Genomic DNA, 26643 nt, shown 5'->3' with positions numbered 1-26643 from the left:
GTCTTATGCACATTTCCGAAGAGACTAAGTCGGAAGCAAAAACACCTTTTATTGATCTACCCCCAAATTAACATGGGATCGTTATTGGTTTCTAAGAACCACCTGGATTGATGACTAATATAGAACAATGTGGAAGGGCTGGAATATTCGGAGGTATGGATCACTGTGGGGCCATTTAGATGTATATCACATAGATACACACATTAAATATGTAGCACCCAGTAGGATGCCTATTATGTAATTGTATAATACTGTGTAATTGTATAATGCCTATTATGTAATTGTATAATACTGTGATGTGGTATCATATCACATTTTTAATGATACGTTATTTAACGTATCATTAAATATGTGATATGATACCACAAAGTAAAAATCAATTTTGTAAAAAGTCACATTTAGATTCCTTTTGTAAAAGAGCAAAGAACCTTAATGATCTGAGAAAGACGCTGAATGACTACAAGTTGCCAAAAGTTGCTATCTGCTAGAGAAGACAGTGAAAAACCTAAAGTTGGCTGAGTTTCTTACAGTCTGCTAACCCCACAGAAAAGAGAGTGCAAGTTATTCACACCACTTTAAACAACAATTAAGCAAAAGCTAGAGATTCGAAAATGCATACATCTGAGAGCAATTCCTCTCTTATGTGTCCATGAAAAAAAAAATCAACAAATTTACTGAGACTTTTAAAAACAAAAAGAGCTATATAGTTCAAGAATCAAATATGCAAGCTCAGAAATTCTTTTTTGTTTGTTTTGTGTTGTTTGTTTGTTGTTCATTTGTTTGTTTGGTATGTGAAATCCAACTCACAACTTTTCATTTGCCAGGCAGGGGCTGCACCACTGAGTTATATCACTGGCCCTCAAAGCTCAAAAAGTCTGAAAATATTTCAAGTTCATTTAGAGTACCTCTGTTAACATTATTATTTTCAAAGGCAAAGAATATAACAAACTGAAAATAAGCAAGGATGAGACAAAGAAAAGATAAAAAAGGGAATTTTAAACAATGCTGAAAAGCACCCAGTGAGCTCTCTTGGATGAAGCTTGGCTTCCAGGCAAAATCTGGAGAATCCTCCTGCCTCTCCTCCAGCTGCCCACTGGTCAGAAGCTGGAGTTACACTACTGCTGGTACTGGCAGAGAAACCCTAGATTTATGAAATCAAAAAATAAACAAAAAAGTGTTTTCCTTCTTGTCCCTGCTGTAGTTGCTGTGCTGCTGTGTGCCTGCTGTTGTAGAGAAGTTCTTGGCCCTGGCTGCTGAGGGCAGCACAGCACAGTAACACGGCCTAGTGGATTCCCAAGGACCAAACCTCCTTCTGATTCTAGGACTGACTTGTAAGTGGAAATCACAGTAATTCTTCCAAAGCAGGGAATGAGTCTTCACACAGGCAGCTTCTCTGCAAAATGATTTTAATCCCACCACGTGCACCCAGAAGGCACCGCCCTTGAGGAGGAACTATGAAACTATGGAACTATGATTCTGCCGTCTGGAACTATGATTCTGCTCTGACCCCAGCCTTCAGCGGAAAGCCATCCATCCTGTTCCCTTGTCCAATTCTATTTCCAGTTTTGTGGCTTCTTTTGGCACCTGGCCTTGATGGAGTCTGTTCTAGCCATCTGACATACTTTCATATCTTTGTAACTCAGAAGGCTGTTTAGTATCTCAGTTTTCCCCGAGGAGAATGTTTCATTTGTCTGTAAGCCATAGTCCATTTCCCCAACTCCTTTGTGACCGTGTGGGTCTCTGTAATATTTCAGGGCATGTGGTAAAGAAAGGAGGAGATGGCAGCTGCAGACCTTAACTCGGGTGAAATCCTGTTTCATACAAAAATTTATGAAATTATAGAGCATGTACATTTACAAATTCACATACAAACCATATAAGAAAGGCAACCCATATAATCCTTAAAAATACAGAGTATTAAAACTAGTTCTTTATTGTGGGAGAGAAAAGGTATGGTTAGAGACCTTCACTTTCGAGGCAAAACTGCAGATGGTGACATGTGTTTACTAGGCATGAAAATATAATTTTGAAAAAGCTTCAGGGCAAGAACAAAAAACAAGTGACACAGAAAGCAGAAATTTATGAGCATTAAAAATATCAAGTAAGTTACTCATGACTCATCACAATAAATTTTAAAAGAAGAAAATATTATAAAAGTCTGTCAACAGACTCATAGAGTCACGATCAAAGAAGAAAACAACATGTTTTAAGAAAATATGGTGGAAAAGGAAGTCAATGCATGTTAGAAGAAAGTCATGAAGGGAATGAGTGATCCTGGCTGATTTTTAAAACCTTTTGTTTCAAAAATAGTTAACAAAGAAATTAATGAATTATGCCTTATGTAGATATCTTCTTGCATATTGTAATACTAGTTTAAAAAAAGACACACAATATAGGATTCTAGTTAATGAAAAAACTGAGACAGGTCATAAATTGAGCTCTAAAAGCTTTTTATATTTATTAACTAACAAAAGATACTTTTCTGGATTGTTATGTGAGCAGCCCGAATAGTATTTTTTTTCGAACAAACTCCGTCATCTGCATGTCCTCTGCTAAAACGAGATTATTTTCAGGCTCATCCAGCAAATTTCTGTCTAATCAAAAAATGTGCACACTTCAGGCCTTTTGTCTGCACCTGCATTTGCCAGGGCTACAGGTGGGGCAGGAGCGTGTGCTGCCACACATTCCGTGCAGCCTTTGTTTTTACAGAAATGAGAAGCCTTTGCCACGGCACCAGTTCTGGTTGAAATTAGCCTCCAGGATCAGAAGTCATTAGTAGAAAAGGATAGGGCAGACTGACACGGTGATTTTATAATTCCATTGTCCTAGGAAAGTAGGCTAATGAGGGTTGACTGGGGCAAATAAAAATGATCCTGAACTGCTCCAGGCACCACACCTCTATAAATAGTGAGAAAAGCAGCCTACAAAACCTGTTCTGCCCTCGTGGATGCCGGGCTGGTAAGGGGAACACAGCCCAGGCAGCAAGCAAGGTGAGATGACCTGCTCTCCCAGGAACGTGACCTCTCTTTGACACTGAGATGATCTTTGTTACTATTGTGAGGGAACAAATGCCAGGAATGTATGACGGAATGATTTCCTCTTTCCTTGGTTCTACTTAATAGTGGGCTTTGTTAGTTATATTTATTAATTTGTTAATAATTCAGTGTATGCACTTTGCTTAAAGATGACTATGAAAACAACTCAGAAATGAAGCTGCTTGAGGAATCTTCATCTAATGGAGACAATGCTAAAAAGATGCCTAGAATGAGCAAGACATTCTTGAAAAAGTAATTTTAAATTTTCATAAAGGAATGTTTACAAGGTATTAAGTCCTAGTCAGATGTTCCAATTTGTCCAATTTATAATATACAATTACTCAAAGGGGTTTTTGTTCAAGTACTCAATACTATTTGACTTTTGTGAGCTATTTATATGTATTTTTGGAAACCAACTCATAACACTATATCAGGTCCTAGAAAGCAAAGATTGAACACCAAGAGAAGAAAGGAAAAAGTTCAGAGAAAATAATAAACTCATTTCCAGTTCCATTTATGGACACCTTACATACACTAAAGGAGACAACACCAATCAAAGAGAATGCTGCTTATCATTGTGGAATTTGGTTCACTAGAGAGGCACAGGAGTGGGTTCTATATGGCTTTCAGATTTAAACTGTCCATAAAAATATAAAGCCAATATGTAAAAATGTAAGAGAATATGTTTTCAAATCAGGAGTATAAAAGAACTTCAAAAACACTAAGAAACAATTTGATGCAATTTAATTATATCCCAAACTTTAACATTTCGGGTCACCGTCTTTTTGGAAGAAGGCTGCCTACTAGACCACTTCAGCTTTGTGAGACGGGTTAGTGATTTTGGACCACTAAACAACTTGTCAGCTTGACTCTCAGATTTCCTCAGCCCCTTCTTAGTGTTCAAATACAAGTTGCCCCAGCTGTTCTCAATAGCGTAACCCTCACGCATTAACAGATGAATTTGTGGAATAAATAGTAATGTGAGTGTATTTAAAGATTATGGTATATTGGGAGAAGATATTTATAGTGTCTAAACCAATAAGGGGCCACCTCTAGAAAAGAACCATTACAATTGCAAATCAACAAGCTAAATCTTTGAACATGCAACTTAAAAGCCAAGGAAACATGTAAAGAAATACTAAAAAATATTAATAGACAAATGCCAACTAAAATAAGAGTAAGTTAAATCTATTAGATGGTCTATAATTAGGAAACTAGATAATATCAAACACTGATGGAAACATCAGCCTACGAATATTCACATACAGTTAATGAGATTGGAGATTGGAGTAGACAAAGCAAACAATGCCTACTTAACTAGGCACCAACTGTTTTCTGGTGTTATATCCTGAAGAAATTAGTATACACATCTGTAAGGGACAAGTCTGAGGATGTTCATTACAGTGACATTCATGGTGGCACAGAAATGAAAACTACCAGGGCATCTATTTCTGGAGGAATCAACACACATCATATATGTTAGATGCGACAGCCAAATTATAATGGCCCAGATATGCACAAAACAACATGTAGATTCAAAAGGCATTCACTTATATGAAATAATAGTACATAGCTATAATTGGCATGATATAAGACACTATACTACTTATGTTAATTGCTTATTGAAACAATATTATGCATATTCCAAGCTCACAAACCAAACAAAGGTGCAATGTCTATATGGGAGTTTTTACCTATAAGATTAGAAAGGAAAGGGCACTGGGAATGATTATGAAGGAAACAAGATTATATATTTAGCTTTCAAGGCAGGATCCTTGTCTAAAGCAATGAAAATAATGCACCTTGATAAAAGAAATATGGTTAATGAAATCAGATACCTCCTTTCCAACTACCGAGCCAAAGACAAAGAGATATTTGCTTCATTTTTGAGCCTTTTTTGGGATTTTGAGTTTCATGATTTTTTGTAGAATTAGTGTCATAGTGGGTTCCCACTTGGATATAGGGGACAACTTTCTGGTATTGCTATCCGTTTCAATCATGAAGTTCCGAGAGTGACAATTTGGTGTCATAATAACTGTCCATAGGAAGCTCAGTTTTCCTCAGGTACTTGCTTGAACTCCCTCCCCACAACTTGCATAGAGAACAGAAGAGATAGGAAGTTATTTTTTGTGAGTGCCCGATCCTTTTAATTAGTGCCAGTGAATCCCAAATCCATTAAAAACATGTGAGTACCAGGGTGCGCGGGTAAGAGCAGCACAGTACACTTAACAAGCACCACAGCCAACTCAGTAGTGCGGTAAGCACCACTAAGTGTTCTTTAGAGTTGGAGGATTTGGCATTAACAAATCATTAAGCAGGCACTTGTGTTAACGCTTGCAGAGAATGAGAAGTCATTCCTGAAAATCTGCCTCCCAACAGAACTTTTCACTTGAATCTTGGCTCAATTAGATATCAGGAAATTGAAGCCCTATGCACCACATGAAATGTACTAGCAATGCAAATTTGGAAGACATTTTACCCTTTCTGGTGTTTGTTTTGTTTGGTTTAAATATACAGTTCATGATAATCGCAGTGAGATTATTCAAGGGCACTTTGACCCTTAAATTGGACTGAATGAACCAAAATGATTATGTGGTCCACATTTCATATCTTTCATATGGAGATGGGTTCATACTGCACAATTATAGATCTACACAAAGATACACCCCAATTGCTACAGTAAGGAGTTTTGAGAAGTCCCTAGACCTACTTTCACAATCATGTAGAAATGAAAAGGGTGAACATTGATTACGTCCAGGGTCCTGCTAAGATATCGTGGTTTCAAAGTGCTGGACCTGAGACCCGAGCCAGGTTTTCTGCCTTCAAATGAGTATTTTACTTCTGACATGGACTCCATAGCTATATAGTGAATCAACTATGCGGTCTGATCTTAGGAGCCCAAAAATGCATTCTCCACAGATAAAAATCCCCAAATGAGAGTAATCTATTGTTTTGAGGGGTTGCTTTGTTTTGTTTTGTTTCTTCCTCTTCCTCCGTACACGCTTGCGGTGCATAATGATTACATTCCTCATGGGAGTTGGTACTGGTGCGTTATGCACCTTAATTCTTCTTCCTTGACCTTATTTTCATGGTCTTTCATGGTCTGTGTGCACAACATACCTTACGTCTTTTTACCTTCTTGCCCTTGCCGCTCTCTCTCCATCTCTTGGTACCCTTCCCTTTTGCAAAAGATCCATCTCCCTTTTATCTGTTACCTGTTTTCACTTTTCTCTTTCTTTATATTTTAGGTTTCTGAAATAAGAGAAAAAAATCTGATATTTAAGCTTGTGTTTCAGGTTGGTTTAAGATATTGTGGTTCTAAAGTGGATACATTTTCCTACAAATGACTCAAGTTTGTGCTTCTTTATATCACAGTAGTACTACATTGTATATAAATATATTTTCTATATCCATTTATCTGTTGATGGACATTATTTAGGGAAAACATAAAGAATTTTATCCATTTTCACATTAGTAACATGGCCATATTTTGCTAAAGAGCATTCACAAGGATCAGTTCATCAGTTTAGCAAATACAAGGGCTGATCAAGGTCCAATACCAGATTCATATTTCTACAACTACAAAGAAATTAAAAAAAAAATGCCACCATGTATTTTTGTACAATAGCCACAATTCTAAAAATTTCAGAAGTATCAAAGAGAGAAAGTGTAGCCAACCACATTGTTTTCCATAGAATTTGAACCAAAATTAAACATGATTATATAATAATTTAGTACTTACTAACTATAAATAAGCAGTGTTCAAATAAAAGCAGCATTTAAATACATACAAGTACTATGGGAAGGTAAAAATCTATCCCAGGCTAAAATTTAATTTAAATAGCCTAATTAAGTTCAAAAAAGAAATCAACCTTACTCTGAAAGAACCTAACCTCCTCTTTTAAATCTGTTTTTGCAGTCATGTGTTCTGGGATGTACACTTTGAAATGGAGCTATTTTCCAAAATCTCCAAATCACCCTATAAAGTAAGCATAGCTCTAAGCTTTTAACCAGGCTACTGGTAGACCTTGTGAATATTAAAAACAAAAGTGTACCCTGTGCTCATTCATCCGCCAGGACACAGGAGTTGGGAAATACAGCATGGACCGGAGTTAGATGCCCTGCACCCCACGGCCAGAGCCTCCCTGAGCAGGACAGTGGGCACCACTATAAATGAAAACCCTGAATCAAAATAATATTTGGAGTCAGAGTTGAATACAGCTAATTTGTTACCTTATCATTCTCGTTCAGCCAAGAAACTAGCATACACACAATTGCCTTCTGCCAAAGGCTTTGTTTTTCATATCTACCTATCTACATATTACAGTTTTCTTGGAGACATATGATGGAGGATGATTGGAGAAAATCAAAGCCATGAGATAGCTCTTCCATAGAAGTATCAAATCCACCGCGTGTCTGTTTGAAAGAAAATATTATCACAGCATCACCTGAGTCATTAAACTTCCTTTACACCACTGGATAGGGAATTACACTGAGATACCATGTACTGACAGTGTGTGTTAGAATTTTAAAATGTATACGGTTTAGAGACTTCTTAGATTCCTCCAAACCTATTTAAGGGAGCATTTACATTGTTTTGCTGGAAAAAAAGAAGAAAACAAAAATACAGAAATAAACTCAAACATATTTTTAATGCTACTTTAAAAGAATATAAAGGAATACCTGCCTCATGTTTTGATACAGTAAACAAGAGACGGTCAAATGTATAATAAAATTCCAGTGCGTAACCACATCCACTTTCTCCCCCTCTTGTTTGTGCTCCTCTTCCGTATGAAATCAAAACTAGGAATTTGGAAAGCTGATACTCTCTGTGGCTGAAGTCTGTGACCCCTTCACAGCAGAGTCCAGTGATAAGTAGTCACACTCTTGGAGGTAATGAATGAAAGTGTGCCGTTACTTGAGAAAGAAAATTAACCGTTTGAAAAATTATTTTCCCATTTTAACAAAACCCACAGTAAAGTCCCAGGAAGGTTTTAAGCGATAGGCTAACTGCGGTCCTCCCGGTGCTTCTCAGGTGCCAGCGCACTTGGTCAGAGCTCAGCCGAGCGAAGGCAGTGATTCTCCACTTACTGGATATTGCTTGGGCTGGCTTCTGTCAAAGTAATCAAATAAAGGTTCTTTCTGGGCCGTCTATGGTGCTAATAAGTACATTCAGCCAACTGGCTTTTGTTCCCATGCTCTGTGATCTTCACGAAGCCATAGATGAGCTGGTTGTCTTCTGGCAAGTGCCTGAGGCCCTCCTGATCCTCTTTCTTTTGGTCCTTCAAGCTCAGCTGCACAAATCTGTGCCACTTTAACATGGTGGAGTCTGCAGTCCAGCCACATCCATATCACCCCCAACCCATCTGCACCAAAACTGATGTTTCCTTTCTTCTCTCCTTCTAGAGTTACCCAACTCTAGCTCCCCCCACTGCCCATATTTCAGTTAGAGCATCATTGGAATAAAGTGGGTGATCCAAAGTTACATTTATAAAATAGAATATCCAGGGCCCAAAAATTCATCAAAAAAGTCTATCTGAAATAGATTTTTTTAACGTATTCAAGGAAGGCATAACAAATCCAGAGGGATGTGGAATGTCAGGACACAAATTTATGCACACAGTCAGCAAGACAGCATCCATTAAGAGCTAAAACATCCAAATAAGAGTTCTTGTGAAGGGAAGCAGTGTGAGATTTGTGGGCAGAGGACCAGGAAATGAAGGAAGTTGCTAAAGATGGGCACAGGCTTCCTGAACACACAGATGAATGAAATAATTGATAGCAGGATCCCTGAGGTGAGAGCCACCAAAAAAGAACCAAGTACACCCTTATCCGAATACAATACATTAAATAATACTTTTTTTAAAAAGACAAAAATTCAGAGCTCGCAGATAAATAAGAAACTGACATAAGCCAGAGTCTATTTAACATATAATTAATGATGATACCAACATGATGCTATCACTAGTTCAAAGAAGCACCCAAGTGACCAGGCAAATACACAGGCAATTAGGACCATTGAAGTGAATTCATTCCAAAGCATAGGTCTTCCACACGGAAGAAAGAAAATCAATTGCACTTGATGAGACAAAATTAATTTGCATGTCTAGGGACAAGAACAATTTGCATTGATAGCATTCATCTCATCTTAAAAAGTGGTAAAGCTCAAGGATAATGAAAGATAGAAGGATACAGAAGAATCAGAACATACATTAGACAGCGTCTTATTTTCAGATTTAAAATATCCAGTAATGGCTTTGATCCTCTTCGACACACTGCATAATTTTTCCAAAAAGGAGTGAGTTAAAGGTAACCATATGGAAATATCATAAAAATGTAATTGAATCTCTACCTCTTTTCTACTAAGCATCTCTTTAGAGCTAGGAATGAGTTAAGTTGCTTTTAAAAGAAAAGCAAGATATAAAACATCTTTTTATTGTATTTGAAAAACCTTACTCTACATTTTTTTAAAAACACAAGAGGGCTGCTGCCATGATCTTTCCCTTTTGCAAAATAGAGAATAAATTATTTTGATAAAGCATGTGAACGATGAAAAATGATAGCTTCTGACATACTCATTTTTTGGCTTTCCGGACTCATCTGAAGCTTATATCTGGTCCAAAAATCTGCCAAAAGTGAGAGCATTACTTTTTCCAAGTAGTTTACTCTGAAATGAAACTAAGTAAAAACAAATTACTGTTGTGAGAAATATTCGTCAGCTGGAAAAGAATTCAGTTTCAAAGAAGGCAGTCCCGAATGAAAATTCTGAGTGGTGATTCTTATGATTTGATTTGTGTGGGAGATCCTTCACATTTAGATCACCTCCGGTGCTGAAAGGTATGTTCATTTTTTTCTTTTTCTTTTTTTTTTTTTTTTTTTTTTTGTTTAAATGTTAAAAGTTTTCTACATGGAGCCTTAAGGGGGCTTTAGAAGATATTTCTGCCTTGGGGATCCAGGGCTCTATTTTCCTAAAGCAGAGGTTTCCTGGGAATGAGGGCAGTGTAGGAAACTATTGACTATTGAGAGGGTTTGAAATCATTTTTGCAGCCCTGAAACTCAGACACCCTCAGAGCTACAAGACATAGCATTTCTTTGTTATTAATATATTTTGAAGTTCATGAAGTTTGCATTCACGAGAGGAAATCATGCTTGCACATCCACGGGTGGATTAGCCTGGAATCCCCTTCCTCTTTTCATAGTTTGGAGTTCAGAGATGCACTATAAAAATATTTTGATCTCTGGAGAGCAACGCAGTTCGTATTTATTGCTCAAAATCTCTATGTTCATTTTAAGTTGACAGAAATTTCTTGCCCACGTCTGGCGTGCACCTCAGTGGCTTTGTGATTACCAGGAGTGCACAGTGGTCCTGCCCAGTTGCAGCCATTCTGTTGATGCAAACCACTCCTGGTTTCTAAGTGAATCCTCCATATGGAATTAGGCCACCCTACGTTTCTGAAAGACTTCTGTTACTTCTCTCCATTTACTCTTTCTGATATGCACATGTCCACAATAAATGTTAACCTCTCCACAAATCTAGCAGTAAAGGCTTCCTGTGTATCAGGCACTGTCTTGCTCTGTTGAGGAAAACTCCTCTGTCTACTTACACTTAAGTGGCCTCACAGGAATCTCTCCTCTAGTTGAGGTCAGTGAAACATACCTATAAATTCATCATAGAATTGAGGACTCAGACTTTTTCTCTCCGAATTTCTTTATGTAGTATACACAGACCAATTCAAGATGTATTTCCTTATATTTAAGAGTGATGTAAAACATAACATGGGCTGATTTATTTTCTAAAATTAAAACATGAATACATAAGTTAGCTTAGAATGTAGTTTTGACAATAAACCATTTTCTTTTTTAGAATAAAAATTTATTGAATTAGCAACAAAACATAATCATAAATAATAAATAATAAACATAAAATTCCCAAGAACCCCCTTCTCCATATAATACCAATGGGGTACATTCTGTAACTTTCTATGATTTTATCCACCATGAAAAGCCAACTTGTATTTACATATTTTTTTCATTTTTAATCAAGATCTACATTCTTCCATTAAAATAAAATAGCATAGACACTTGAGTCATACTTCAGTATCTGGCAGAGAATTGGTTCTGAGAAGCATTCAAGAGATAGAAAAAAGAGCAGAAAGGTTCCCACGGTCCTTTCCTCCCTTCTCTGGTGAGGTGGAGACGCCATTCCACGGAGGTCGAAGCTGAAAAGCCACCAACAATGTAAGAAAACGTGACTTGTGGCACAAGGCTTTTCTGAGGAAATGAGGGCAAGGGCCACAGAAGGTCAGAGAATGCTTGGAGAAGACAGACTGTGGTGAGATTTGATTTTTCATTGTCATGGCAAGGTTGGTGTAAGAGTAAAGGTCACTGAGTGCCCACTCTGACTCAAGTAGTTTGAACCCCAGACTTGTGCCAAGGGAAGGGGTTCCTCACCTTTCTCACAGGTGGAGGGAATTAGGTCAAGGGAGAAGGGAGAGACAAGGATTCAACAAGCCAAGCACAACAGAGTGGAGTTAGACTGTTACCTGCATCATCTTCTCAGGCTGAGCTGTCTGATTTTGGAAACAAGTGCCAGTCAATCCTGAAACAAGCAAATAAAATACATTACCAATATAATTCTAGTGGACATGCGGGGCTGTTCTCCAAACCCGTTAAAATATGTCCAACAATTATGTTTATACCATTGCTGGTTCTGAGGATAAAGATAAGCTTCTAGATTTAAACCAGATAGGGAATCTAACTTATGAGTAATATTAAGAAAAAACAAGAGGGGGGTAAAAATACCACTTCAAAAGCAACAACTCAGTTCAATGACATTTACTTAGCTTGCTCCTCCTTTAATAAAATACAGTAGGATACAGTAGAAAAAAAGTCTGCTCTTGAAATAAAATCACCTGATTTTAAAACTCCGCTCAACATATGACTGAAACTGAACAAGTCCTCCTCTACCCTCCTGAAACAGAATATGGCCAGCTCTATTTCAACAGGATGTCCACATCCCTAAGACTCTCTCTAGGAAAAAAAAATTTCAATAAACTTAGGGTTTTATGGGAGAGATGGGTTCAGGAAGCAACACTGAAAAATGTCATCTGTAAGACACAATGAGAAAAAGGTAGGAACATCAAAACTATAGCACAATTTTATGCTCAAATATTTGAGAAACATAAGTAAGCCATAGCAGTGATGGCCCTGGATTATGAAACAGAACTTGAAGTTTGCTGTGGCCGTTGTTGGGAGGGATACAGTGTCTGGGTTTCCGAAGTCTCTGCAAAATGGTGGGGAAAGATGACTTCTGTAAGGTTGGAAGGAAAATGGGAATATGCGGAGTGGCTGATGGAAGCTTGGAGTGTGAATACATGTGGCCTATTTGTGCCTATGTAGCTCTGCTCACCACACACAGTGTTGGGCTCACCTGTACACTGACAAGGTAAAATGTGCCTTATGCTTACATTATTCCCCAATATATCAACTACACTGAGGCAAATTCACCTTTTTAAAATAAGCAATATAGTAAAACTGACTACAGAAAAATAGCTTTTCATCTTTAAAGTAGAGCTGATACCTATTCCTAGCACACAGATTGTGTGTGTGTGTGTGTGTGTGTATGTGACTCGTATGCTTAGTGTACAGGAGGAATTTGCATTAATTCAAAGTTTATCTATGGATATTAAGTTCATAAATTTCCATCTTTAATAAATGAGAAAATGCATAGGCAAAAAGATTTTATAAGATAGAAAGCACTACACAGTTGGCAAAATATTTATATTTTATAAGTATTATACAAAAATTTCAGTCATGCAATCATTTTTCTTCATCAAATAGAAAAAGTTCATGTGACTCACCGTAAAATTGCTTGTGGCACTTTTTATTAATATAATACTTTTATAATTAATAATGATTGTACAGTTGTATAGTGTTTGCATAAAAATAAAGACAGATATGTGCTTAACACTGTATATTATGTAAGCCAGTATCTATGACTCATTGTTCAGTAAACTAAATGCAGATTACATGAGTCACTTGATAAATAACTTGGATCCTTCATTTGCATTTTTCTAGCCTCAAGGCCTTGACATGAAGATTATGATGGAAGCTTTTTCCATAAAGAAAAGTTTGAAGTATGCTATTAGGAAATGCAGAAGAAGATAAATTAAAGATGAATAATAATTTTTCCTTTACTGAAATTAAGCTGGATGTAGACAAAGACTCAAAGAGGCCTTAGGTACAAAGTGCCTTCATAACTGTTAAATATATTCGTTGAAACTTCTGAAATGTGAATACAAATGTTTGCCTCAAAATGTTGTATTTTCTCAGCCTCTTCTATTAATTAGTTATTTTTAATACTAAATTAAGTTGTTCGGTAATTGTAAATATTAGTTTAGTGTATTTGACACTAATGATCTGCATTTGGTGTGAAATTAGGAAAAGATGATTCTGGTGGAAGCATTTTTCTCTTCTACTAGATTTTCAAGCAATGATAATTCCGTATTTTATATTTTGATTAATGATAGAAGACACGTGTTAGATTGTAAACCTGTATCTTGTTACTGCCTATTTCCTGGCAATAATTCAGGGATAGAAAAAAGAAATTAAATCAATGAACTTCTACATTTGTACTTCTAACTTTCTGTAATCACAAAATTTACAAAGATTAGCGAATTGAGAAGTTTTACTCCACTCCTTTCTAAGAGAGAAATACTCAAACTATCACTCCATACCCCCAAAGAATCTATTATCCTACAACTGTCCTTTAAATGAGAATATCATTTGTGAATCAACTATAATTAATTATTATATCTTATTATTAATTATATTATTATTTTTATGCATATCTTTTCAACTTTACTTACAAGAATTATACTACCTGAAAAGATAAAAGACTACATTAGAGGCACTCTGATATTAATTTTACAGCCATACACACGTAGTTATATCTATTGGTGAAAGTGTTTTATAAAATCTATCTGATGAAAGCTACAAGTCAATTCAAAATGATAAAATGCCAAATTGTTGTAAAACTAATGATTAAAAAGTGATTTGTGGGCTTACATAGATTGATATGTTTCATTCAGTTCAAAATATTTGATAATGATCCATGGCTTTGTGATAAAGTTTATCGTGAACAAGTTCATTCTACATAAAGATGAAGCAGAACTTAATAAATGTGTTCAGCTAATAGATTTTTGCCACCTCTTGAGATTATATATATATATATATATATATATTTTTTTTTTTTTTTTTTTTTTTTTTTTTTTCTAATCGGTACCAGGGATCGAACTCACGACTGCCTGCTTGCAAGGCAGGCGCTTATGCCGCTGGGCTAAATCTCCAGCCCTGAGATTATATTTTTTTGCCAGTATCCATTTCCCTGAAACATGAGTTCACATTTGACAAGACAGCAACTCAGAACAAAGCTAGACATTTTAACTTGCGGACGAGTGAAAAAATACAAACAAGAAAAATAGGAGGTATCGTTGCTTTATAATTATGAAAATACATGTTTCTGATTTTACAGTATCAGTAAGAATTTTTCTTGAACTAAAATTAGAGTAGAAACCCTAAGCATCTATTTAATCCATTTATGCCAAAGATTGCAATGTTTTGAAATTCATATACATTACCTAGAAAAATTCAAGGAACAAAAAGTTAAAGAGAAAAAAATTTCACTGTCTTCTGTTGTTAGGGCTTCCCAAAAATGGAACAGTAGGCATAAAGGATTAATTCTTTAGGATAGACGAGGTGCGTGTGGTGGGCGCGGAACAGAAGGGAGAAGCAACACGAAGAACCACGCTAAGATTTCTGCAGGGACCGGGGAAGTTTGATGAGAGACTCAGGGACCAAATTTCACGCTTCCGGTCCCCCAGGAAAGTGAAGACCTGGGACCGTTATGGCACTGCCACTTCAGATGGGTACCCAAGGGGAGCCCTCAGGATGGCTGGCAGCCACAGAGCATCCTCTGAAGGGTCCTCTGTACCCCACCGTGTGAGACCAGACTCGGGCCCCTGTAGACTTGTTCAGGCTGAGGACTGGCCCCTGGCATGGTGGCACTGGTTCTCCTTGAGGACAGCGTCATTACAAGATGGATTTCTACTTCCACAGGAGAACTGTACACTGTATTGTGAATGTATACTTCTAAATAGTTGACATTTACTCTCGTGAATGTTTCTTGTGTGCTGTTTGTTTCAGCATTGGACAGAAAGAGAAACACGAAGGGCAATATTGGGTAGCAAAAGGAATTCTTACTTAAAAATTTAAGTGCTAAAAATTATTATTCCTACTATGCAGATAAAAATATCTGGAGGTTAGTTTCATTTGTTCTATTAACTTTTTAAGAAATTTATTTTCACAGTAGCTTTCCTCAAATAAATAATTTGTTCAGGCAAGAAAATATGTTGTAGCATTAAAATACAAATGTGTTTTAGCAGCTGGGTATGACTCCTCATGTAAAAACTTGAAGTAACATGTAAATATTTCAAACCTCTAATCCTAAACAGTGAAGACAAAAACACTAGGCCAAGGTCATTTTAACAGCTTTCAGCTTCCCATAAATTTTGATTATTATTTGCTATTCTAATTTCCTGATTCCTACTAAAACAAAAAAGCAATCTTTAAAAAGTAAATGTTTAGAATATAAATAACTTTATGTTCTTAGAAATGAAGGGATTGTATTTGATACCTAAAAAATGATTTTGTTAGGAATCGTATGTATATCAACTTACACAAACACGAACCATTAAAAAAGATGCAAATCCCAAGAATAAATGATCTGTAATTTTTTAAGAGAATACAATCATTATTTGACCTTGTCTGACTGTGACCAAGTAATAGCAACTATTTCAGGTGACAAAAAGTAAATGTAAACTTTCATTTAAATATGTGCTCATCTATTTTTGTCTGTATACAAATCACAAATTACTAAGGTGGAGGTAATTTATACCCTATGCTAAAAAACTCTAATATGGAAGTATTTATATGCACTGAAAAAATAGAGATTCTGTGTAATTAATCATTCATTAGGGTAATATTAGTAGAAGCTCAAGAGGAGAATGAAGAGTTCATGTCCAACATCTAGATCTAAAATTTTACTTATATATGTATATCTCATATTCATGATTATATTCATATTCATATATATGAATAACTTGAAATCATGAAGCTAAACTTGTCCAATGCCTCACTCAATAAAACATGTTTAGGGGAAAAGATGCAGACTTAAAGATATTGGCAATATGTAAATTGACTAGCCTGAATTAGAAGGGAGGGCAAATGTTTTTACACATCTTTTACCTTCTTAATTATCACTGAACAATCTTGATATTAAAAAAAATTACTCAGAAGTTTGCAGTACAAAAATTATGATTCTGCAAGTACCTTCTTTTCTTGCCATAATCCAATACAAATACTTTGACTGTGGTGCTTCACTGCAGTGAATGACCTTACACAGGAACATCTGTTCTCCACAGGTACCTTCTCCTTCAACAAATGACCGAGATGAGACTGGAAGTCGCTGGATGGCAAACTTTACATTTATCCCCAGAGAATCGGAAAGCTGATGCAAGAGCTGTAAATATGCACACCTTTGACCTTTTCAATAATGTATGAGGAAACGTAAGGCAGAGAAATCAAAACTCCTCCACTCAATGAATCAATAATCCTGTGCTCTCAGCTCTTCAGCTTGATTACCCACCCACATCAGCCCTGCTGCAGCTGGGCAATGGAGGATTATTTCTCTGCAGACCCTCACCTCATTCCTTCCCCACCTCTCACGTCTGTATATCTGCATACACAAGTCTAAGAATTCTGAATTCTTCTTACATAAACTGAAGAATTCTTTATGAATCATCCTACCTAATAAGAGAAAATCCAATCTACTTTTGCAAGCTTGCTCATTTGTAATTGTTTTATCCTTCTCCCCTCCCCTTTTCTTCTCAAATTCTCTAGCTCAGATTTATTTTTTCTATAAAAGTTAACAAAACGTTACAAGCTTCCCTGTTGGCAATGACAAAAAGGAACACAAAATAGAACTGTTCAAAATCTATTTATTTTTAGATCTCTTTGGGCTTGTTTATACCCTCCAAGCGCGTAAAGTTTTGTTATGTGAGCCACTAAACAGGAAGTGCCCCAAGCATGCTTCAGTTTCACTTCGGCATTCAGCAAAACTTCCTGGAGTACACAGCGCTATCTAAACGATTAAACTTCATATGCTTTAATTATACGGTGCACAATGTGGGGTGGATCTTTACACAAGGATCTCCTCCGTCTTCTGTGATTCTTCTTTTTCAAAGTTGTTTGAGAAATCACAAGCACCACAGGTGCGCATCACACCTGTCCATTCCTCACTCTCTTCACAAGTTTGGGAAACAAATTTTGGTGATAATATAAATGGTATTCAGATAAAACTGTTTTAAGGCTGATATAGTTGTGATAGATTAAAGTTGGTATATATCCTATCAAAGAAACTTTTTTAGGTTTCTTTCTCGTAGAATCCATTCATTATACATTCATTAACCAAGACAAAAAAAAAAGTGGCTTCACAGAGAAGTGCAATATTTTTTCTGCTATTCTAAGTGACTACCCGTCACGACTCACTTTAAAGACATTCACATCTCTGGTGGGTTCTGTTTTACACGTATTGTAGTCAGTGTAAAGATGAGATGGTCTCCTAAATATGAATGATGTCAACTCACATGATTGCTATTCCTAGGTGTCCTGGTGCTTTAAGGAGCCTAAAATAATCGTTTGGCTTTTCTTTTCCAACAGGCAAAATCGGCTCAGGCAGGAAATATCAGTAAAATAAATTAAAATATTTTTGTGGTTTAATAAATTAAAATAAAGTTTCTAGAGACAAACAGAGTTGAGTCGATGCATGGCCAGATACCAGTTTTCTGATGCTTATGTCAAGATAGTTTTATCGTGAGGGATGGGCTGAGGAGTACCACAGTTACAGTGTGGGAGCAGAGTGGTCCGGAAAACTGGTGATCATTAAGACCAAGGGAGCCAGCACTGTGAATTCCAGCCCGAAGGCTACAGAAGAGGCGATGAGACTTTCCAGCCTGAGCAGGCCAGTAGTGAGCCAAGGGGACAGGGGGGCTTCTCCTTGTGCCTTTTTGCTCTGTAGAAGCCCTCAGAGTACTAGCTGGTGCCCACCCCAGTGGACAGGGCGGTCACCATACTGACGAACATGTGTGAACACCTTGCATATTTACTGGACATCCTGTTTAGTCTAGCTGCTCTTTGGCCCAAGAGGTTGTCATCATAAATATCACACAGAATATCAAGAAAATGCTTCTATACGTTTTACTGTGACCTTTTTCAGTATTTATTGCCGTGAATTTACTACTTTAAAGCAGCACATTTTGATACTGACATTAAATTTTGACAGTGTATTTTCTTTAAGACGCAAGACAATCTATTTACTATTACTACGTACATTTTTTCCTGGTACTTCCAATTCTAAAATGTTTTGAAGATATACCTGCAGCTGTATGTACAGTATTTATAATTTTTTTTCTTGTGGATCTAGGAATTGACCCCCAGGGTTTCATGTTTGATAAGCAAGCACTCTACCACTGAGCTACATAGGGTGCTCCATTATTTATAAATACATATGTGAAGTTAGAAATCGAATAGAGGAGAAAATAGTCATTTGTATAACACTTAAGTCTTACCTAAAATGAAGTGAAAAAGATCTTGTGTCAGTATTCAGAAAGTGACATTTCCACTCCAAACCTTGTTCAATTATGCATGCATAAATGTATTGCCTTTTTCCTGTTGCTATTTGATTACAATAGCTATATAACAATACCTAAAGGTTTATTTTTACATAAAAAGATTTTAATTTATTTTTTTAACCAAAATAGTCTTTATGTGTCAGAGACACAACATAGTAATTACTCCCTGGCAGTGAGCAGCAGGAAGACAATGACAGTTACTGCATATCACAGCCGTGCTTCCCTAAACATGTGCACCCATAAATTAGATAGAGTAAAGTAAAAAAAAAAAAATTGGAAATGGTTTCAGGAAGAAGATATGTGAAAAAGTTTGAAAGGAAACTACAGAAAGATAATTAGCAATAACATCAGGAGAGAAAATTTGATTCCTCCTGGAAGAAAACCAAAAAAAAAAAAAATCAATCAAAGAAAAAACATGTTAAAAACAGATTTTTTCCCCAACAAACACAAAGGGAAAAATAAATTGAGAAGGAAAAAGAAAGACATGGGATGGTGACTTAATTCAAGTGTTAAATAATAAGCAAACAGAAAATGATAGTCTAAGCTTATGACTTCAAGTGGGATAATTTTAAAAAATCCTCAGATCTTACTGGAATCGGCTCCTTTTCTTTGTCTGTGAAACCTCTAGGCTTTCATTCCCTGCGCTTCCTGACCTCGTCCACTTCTTTCACTCAAAGGCTCTGCCATGTTTGTTGATTCCATCTGTCTTAGCTGGTTTTGAAAGATATCTTCAAAGTATTGGAGGCCACAGAAAACGATAAAACCATCCCAGAGTAAGAGGGTCAGGGTGTCTAATCTACTCCAAGGTGGACAGGAAGGGAGGATGAGTAGATTAACAATGTAACATCCCATTTAGGAACCATTATTTCAGATGATTTAGTCAAGTTATAGAGAGTTTAAGTAGCTTGATTAATGATTCTCAGTTGGTGACAGGGTTCTAATGTAATCCTACCTGATCCATTGTGTATAGTCCTAAGTATTAGCATCATAATCATTATCCTACTCTAACATGTGTCTCACTTTATGGGTCTTGCATCACAGCAGTTACACACACATACACGCACACACAGAGGACCCTAGTTTCTAAATTTCTCTTGTTCCTGAGTCAGTAATGTTCTGTGTTGCTGCTTCTGGTCCTGTAAGAAATTTAAAATTAATTAGCTGTATACAAAAGAGGCAAGGCATACAGCTCAGTGGCACAGCTCCTGCCCTGCAAACACAAAGTCCTGAGTTCGATTCCTAGTATCCCTCCACCAAAAGAAAAAGGAGAAGGAGAAGGAGGAGGAGGAGGAAGAAAAGGGGGAGGGGAGAGGGAAATGGAGAGGAAGGGGTGAAAGATTTAGGGCAACTCATTTGAGACTCCTCTCATCTCTCAGAGCTGTCCTCCTCCACATCCCTATTCCCCATTCCTTTCTCCACTAAATTTTCCTACTCTTAACCTCCACTGAAAAAACAAATAAAAAAGAGGACTTAGAATTAATAATGCATTTTCCTTAATGTAAAAACTGAAACATAAAACAAATGCCTTTTGACTCTCAAATGAATTCACTGAATATACAAGTGACTATAATATTGCATATTATTTTCAGTGGAGTAAGAACGGTTGAATAGCTGCATTGAACTATGTGTGTATCAAGGATACCTAGTTACATAATCCAATTTTGTTACTAAAAACTCAGGAAATATAAGCCTAATTGCATTGTTTTCTTGTGATATGTGTCTAATGGATGTGCTGAGATTTGTTTAACATCGATAAATCTCTTTCAGAGGCAAACATTTTTGTACTAACGAAAGATTTTTATCAAAAATATGAGATTTGAAAATTATTAAAATAAAAATATAAACTAAAATTGAGTGAGATGCACATATACAAAGTAGTCAGATGCACATGTTTATATCAAGTAGTAGGTTGAGTGGTGTACGTATATGGTGTGTGTACTCACCAATGTAAGAAATGAAAATACAGAATTAACATCATAATTAGTGTCTCCTAGGAAATGCTATTAGATTCCATAATCATCTCTCCAAGAATGTAAAACAATGCTAAACATGTAGACTAGCTCAATAAAAAGAAAGAGAAGAATTAGAGTATGATTTGCAATGGATCAATGCTATATTGTGAAGAACAGAATCAAATTGTTGGCCAAGAGTTTTTGTACCATTTTTCCAGCATTCAAGAATCATTTCTAAGATTTTTAATGTTTTCTTATTTTTTTTTCAAAAATAACAATTCTTCTGGGTATGACTGTCTCCTGAAATCTAAATGAAATCTTGATCGGAATAAAGAGTGATCTGAATTATTTCTTAGTTGGGCATACAGCATAATGCTTAAAACACTTAATGCAGACCAGCAAATGCAATTTTGGGTAAAACTCAAATACTTATGCTAATATGCAAATGAGAATAGTGACCAAAAGTGAAATTGATAGGGAAAATAATTTATAATTTAAATTTTAAGTTTCATTTTTGTTGGGTTTTTTAAAAGTTTATCAGTTGGTTAAAACTTATAGATTCCTAAATTCTTAAGCTAGTTCTTTAAGCAGCCTCCTTCTGCACCGTTCAGAATGTGCATATAAATAGATAAATAGATCATCTATGTGTATGCATCTATGTATATCTAGGTACAAAATGACATATTTGGTTGTTTGCAATTTCTCTCATTTGCCAATTACCATTGTTCCTCATGATACTTTAAGAGGGTGATTTAATATACAATCATGGAATAAGATAGTGTCCTGAATCGCACTGTTTATACAGTAGATACCCTAAGTGAACATGATCTAACAATAAAGCATATTCCTTCTCTGTTTACATTGTTCATCTGAAGCTTACAAAGCAACACTCCTACATACATAAGAATGTACATTTGTTGTCTTCTATGAATGTATATTTTTGCTGCTTTGACCAGAAACTTAATGTTTTTGTGTTTGAGATTTGTAAACTTTTCTCAGTAAAGTTGTTTGCCTGTGCTGCCCAGAGCTGTGAATCTCTAATCCCTCAACCACACATAACTGTGAACTCCAACTCTGTTGTCAGTGCCTGCGTTCGGTGTGATGGGAGCTTCCTGTGAAGGTAAACAGCTCCACGCGTCTGGTTAGCTATTACCTGCTCTTGTACATCGTTCTAACAGGAACTTTCAGAAGTATGAGAGACTTTCACTCCATTTCGCTAGATGACATCCAATGATAATGGCCTTAACGTAATGGGAAATTAATTGAGAAAGCATTTCTACCCTGCCATAATTTTACCATCCATTCTGTTGCTGCTATTAGCAAGGATCTATAACCCCTTGAGTGTTTCAAGTGAACCTCTTTTAGCGGAGCTAACAATCTGGAGGTCACACCGTTGAGCTACTCCCATCAGCCTGGTGTCAAATCACTGTCAAAAAGAAATTATGGTATATTCATGTTTTTTACCTTCTAGCCTTGTGCTGTGGTACATGAGATGATTTGTTAGCCATCAGGGAAAAAGAAAGCGCTAGCGGTCACCGAAGGCTTCTTTCACATCAGCACTTAGCAGAATCATTACAAATTAACTCGGATGTGTGAGGCACTGCCTGCAATCGAAGTCTCTTTTAAGACAGAGTTTGTAAGTTCTGCGTTCTAATTCCTGTCAGGCATGCACAGCTCTTACCTGAACGATATGGAGAAGAAATGCCGCTTGGGACATTAAATGCCATGCTGGTGGATCAGTGGCACGTTCCCACAAGCATGTGACTGCACTGTTACCTGAACAATGACAAACACAGCTTTTATATAACGTCTTCTGCTTCCCATTTACACTTAGTTAGCATCTAATGTAATGGTTTCCACAAATATGTGTCCTATGCATAGTTTAGACACACATGTGCACACATACACACTCATGAGTCTGAGTAAAAGTCACAGGAAAAAGGGTTCCTTCTTCCTCTTAGGTTAAGAAATCTATTGTTTTCTCTCTTGCTTTGGTTTTTACCCCTTCAAATATAGAACCGCTAAACCAGTAACTAAAAACAGCTTTTACAGCTGTTTTCACAATGAAGCATGAAAGTCTAGTGATTTTTCCATGCATAAAAACTCTGTAAAACACAAGTTAGTTAAATGTGGTCTTGCTTACTGTTTATGTAACTTGCCCTAGGCTGTGGTTGGTGTTTCTGAAAAGTCTTTGTTTAAGATGTGTAGAAATGTCCAGAGTCTATCTTGTCTCTAGTGATATTTAACAAATTGAAATTATTACTAAAATGTGGCATTGTAATAACATTTAACAGAACCTTATACGTACCCACAGTCTTCTGCGCTTGGCAATGAAGTAGTACTTTCACACATGTAGGCATAGTGCTGTGGTCACACTTTGCAAAATCTGTCATAATTGCTCTAATGACTTTCACAAGGTTCCCACAAAATGATGAGGCCATCATGCAAGGCTCTGTCCTTCAAGCAGAACTTGTGAAATCACAATGTGAATTGCACATGAAAATTTTCCTTTTACAAACAAGAATGAAGAATTAAAAACAGTGAAAGAATAAATAACAATTATTACTTACTAAGTGGATATTATTTGCTGCCGCTAAAGATTTAAGGCATTAATATCCAGAATTAAAAATAAAAGTAAAAACTTACAGTCACACACAGTGTAAAGGGAAGTTAGACAAGAGTTATTATTCTCTGTGACATGTATATATGTCCTTTAATAAATCAATGTTTCTGTCATATACTAATATAACAAAAACCTTGTTGAACATATTCATATTTGTATTAGCAGGTCTTTAATATGGACCATTTGTATTAACATAGGCTGCATAATCACAAAAAGGAATTTAAAAAAAAAAAAGATTGTACACAAATACTCAAAATGTCCTACAAACTTAAAATCAAAGTTAAATCTGCTTCTAGACTTTTAAAAGGAGTACTGTGTAATATAAATGTCCTATAAAACATTTGCTGCTTCCTAGACATTAATTTATTGCTATAAAAATTCATTAGAGACAAATAAAAAGAAAATAATACCTGTTTATGATATTTTAAGTGACTACAATGCATACTTAGTTACTTTGATAGATTTTTGAAATTCCTGACAAATACAGTACCGTAGACACTACTAATATAATCAAATATTTATTATTCCTGGTAAAAGGCAAATTTTGCTTTGCATTTTACTAATAGTGATTTTAGAACTTGGAGTGTAAAAATTAAAAAAATTATCCAGGAAGCAAGGCAATGTTGAAAATCTGTATTAAGCAATGGAGCATCAGGGCATTATAATACTGGAGAGTTCTAATAAATTTAAACATAGAAAATGTCTAATTTCAGGTGGAGTATTGTAAATCCCTTACAATAAGGAATATTCCACAGTTTTAAACCCAGGAAAAACATTCCCATTAAAGCTACATTCATTTTCATTTTGCTTTTAGAAATGTGAGATCTACTGAATTTAGGTTAAGTGAATGTCTTTATTAATTTTTGGCAATTTGAAGTGCTTGCACTCATCAAACATCATCATTAAAATTTGGATTTACGAAACTAATAAATTCCAACTCATTAATTAAATCTAACTGGAAATGCATGATTGGGTCTCATCTACATTTTTATTATAATTATGCTCTGAAGTATTGCCTTTCATGTATACTAAAAATCCCTTGAAAATATTGACTCTAAAATTACATAAATACAGTTTATCATCTTTCTTGTGTTTGAAGCTCCATAATATGTTGAGTTTTCCTTCCTATTATTTGCATCCTTCTTATGTTTATTTCTAAAAAAAAAATAAATAAAAAGGTAAATCCTTAAGAAATTTTTTTGTTGTGACATTTAATGAATGGTACCTACTTTTTAATTAAATCTCCTTTATTTTCTTTGAGATCAATGGGTTGGTATTTTTTTAAACAACAAAACCTAAATGCATAATCATGGACACAAAATGATTTCAGTATTTGTCATGTGTATTCACATATGCATCATGCTTAGTAGTACACTGACCAACTAAACATCGGGCAGTTTTCTCTACATTGAAAAAGTCACTACATAAGCAAAATGAGCTTTTGAGTGACAGTGAGGGCTCTCTAAGGAGCGATGCCAGCTCAGGATGGGGCTGACATCACTTGGCCTCCATCACGAAGCTGGACTTTGGCCCTGAATCGCATGCTATCAGCCACGATGTGGAACACTTGCACCACATTTACCAGCATTCGCATCTGTTCCGTTCTCACTGGAGTTCACTCTCTCAAACGTTCATTAGAAGATTTCCCCAGAGAAGGAGCTGCACTTTCCATCTGCGATCACAGATCTGTGTGGGCACCGTCGCACCCCGCTCTGGGCAGGGAGGGACCCTCTCAGATGACACTGATGTATAATTGGCTCCTGTTCCCACGTTGTCCCCTGAAATTACCTGATTCCTACATTTGCCTGACCTAAGTAGCAAGGACAGATTTTAAATTCAGGTGCCATAAATTGCTGTGATACAGCTTTTTTTTATAAACCTCAAGTGTTACTAAGGTGACAAAAACTGCTTGTTTTTCAAATTATATGCTATATGTTTTGCTGAGGTGTATGCGGAAAAGTACTTATTTGAATTGCAAAACTCTGACAAGAGTGAGCACATTTGGCCTATGAATAATACCCACCGGTTTTTATGCCTGTTTATATCCAAATTGCATAAGATTGCTGCATTCATTATTAAAAGACAAACCGTTCCTTCTTGCTATTCATTGACGGGTTGCTTATTGCTTATACTGTTAATACACTAAATATGTGTTCAAATATGGTCCTTGGCCAAAGTCTCATAGTCAGTGGTCTAAGACACAGCGGACACCCTTGCAGCCTGATGAGGGAGTCCCCAGAGGGTGGGGAGTGGAGGGGAGAAGCAAGATTGGCAATTTCTCAGCTCATTAGGTGCAGATTCATCTTAATGGGGCATCAAAGTTGAAACTATAGGACTTCCCCTTGTGTAATCCACCAGAGAATAGGCAGAAAGGGTATCACCACGGTGAAGCCGCAGGAGCAGGTGTGCTCTTTCCCGTTAGGCAGAAGGGAAGGGGAACTCCATGAGGTTCGCTGTGCAGTATAGTTGTGCTCTCCATCCTGGATGCACGGCCGAGCGTGCTTCAAATAAAGCACACACTTCCAGAGGTGGAGGCAGGAGGGAGTGAACATTCTAGGTACACTCTCCTCAAATAGTATCTTCACTTTCTACACACACACATACACACACACACAGACACACATAAACACACACACACATACACACACACAAACACACTTGCATACACACACACTGGCACCCTTGGCATGCAAAACAGTGCTGGCACGTGTCAGCAGAGACTACCAAAGTTTAGAAAAACATTTGAAGAGGACATAATAACACCAGTAGCACTTGGTACCCATTTAGATACAGTCAAAACAATCTCACTTTCTAATTCAGTCTCATAAAGAAATTTAGCTGAACAGGTGATGTATTTGTCCCTGAAGAATCACTTCTTGCTTATTGGTTTTATGTGCAGTTAAAAATAATTGTTTGGATTAGTTGCACTTCAGGAATGTTGAGGCTTTTTATTCTTTCTCTCCAAATAAATAAATAATGAATGATTGGAATTTTTTTGGCTTCAGTTCCAGGGAGCAAAATTATACCTCAATTTATTATAGGAAAAGGGAAAAATGGGAGAAAAGAAGAAAAGCACACATTTTGACACAATCTATACCCCTTGTAAAATTTGTCATGTAATTATTTTATATTAACCAAAAGTAAGAAGTAGAATAATTCAATAATGCAAAAATAGTTTAAATTGACTCCAGCATATTTTTTTTTTTGCTAAAAAAACCCTTACATTAATGCTATGTGAATCACTACTATATTTAGAGAAAAATCAAAACAGTGGCAAACTGAAA

Source organism: Cavia porcellus, unplaced genomic scaffold, assembly GCF_034190915.1.
Source record: "Cavia porcellus strain 051 isolate PalLab524CR breed Dunkin Hartley unplaced genomic scaffold, mCavPor4.1 scaffold_12, whole genome shotgun sequence".
NCBI lineage: Eukaryota > Metazoa > Chordata > Mammalia > Rodentia > Caviidae > Cavia > Cavia porcellus.
This window is presented reverse-complemented; position numbering follows the sequence as displayed.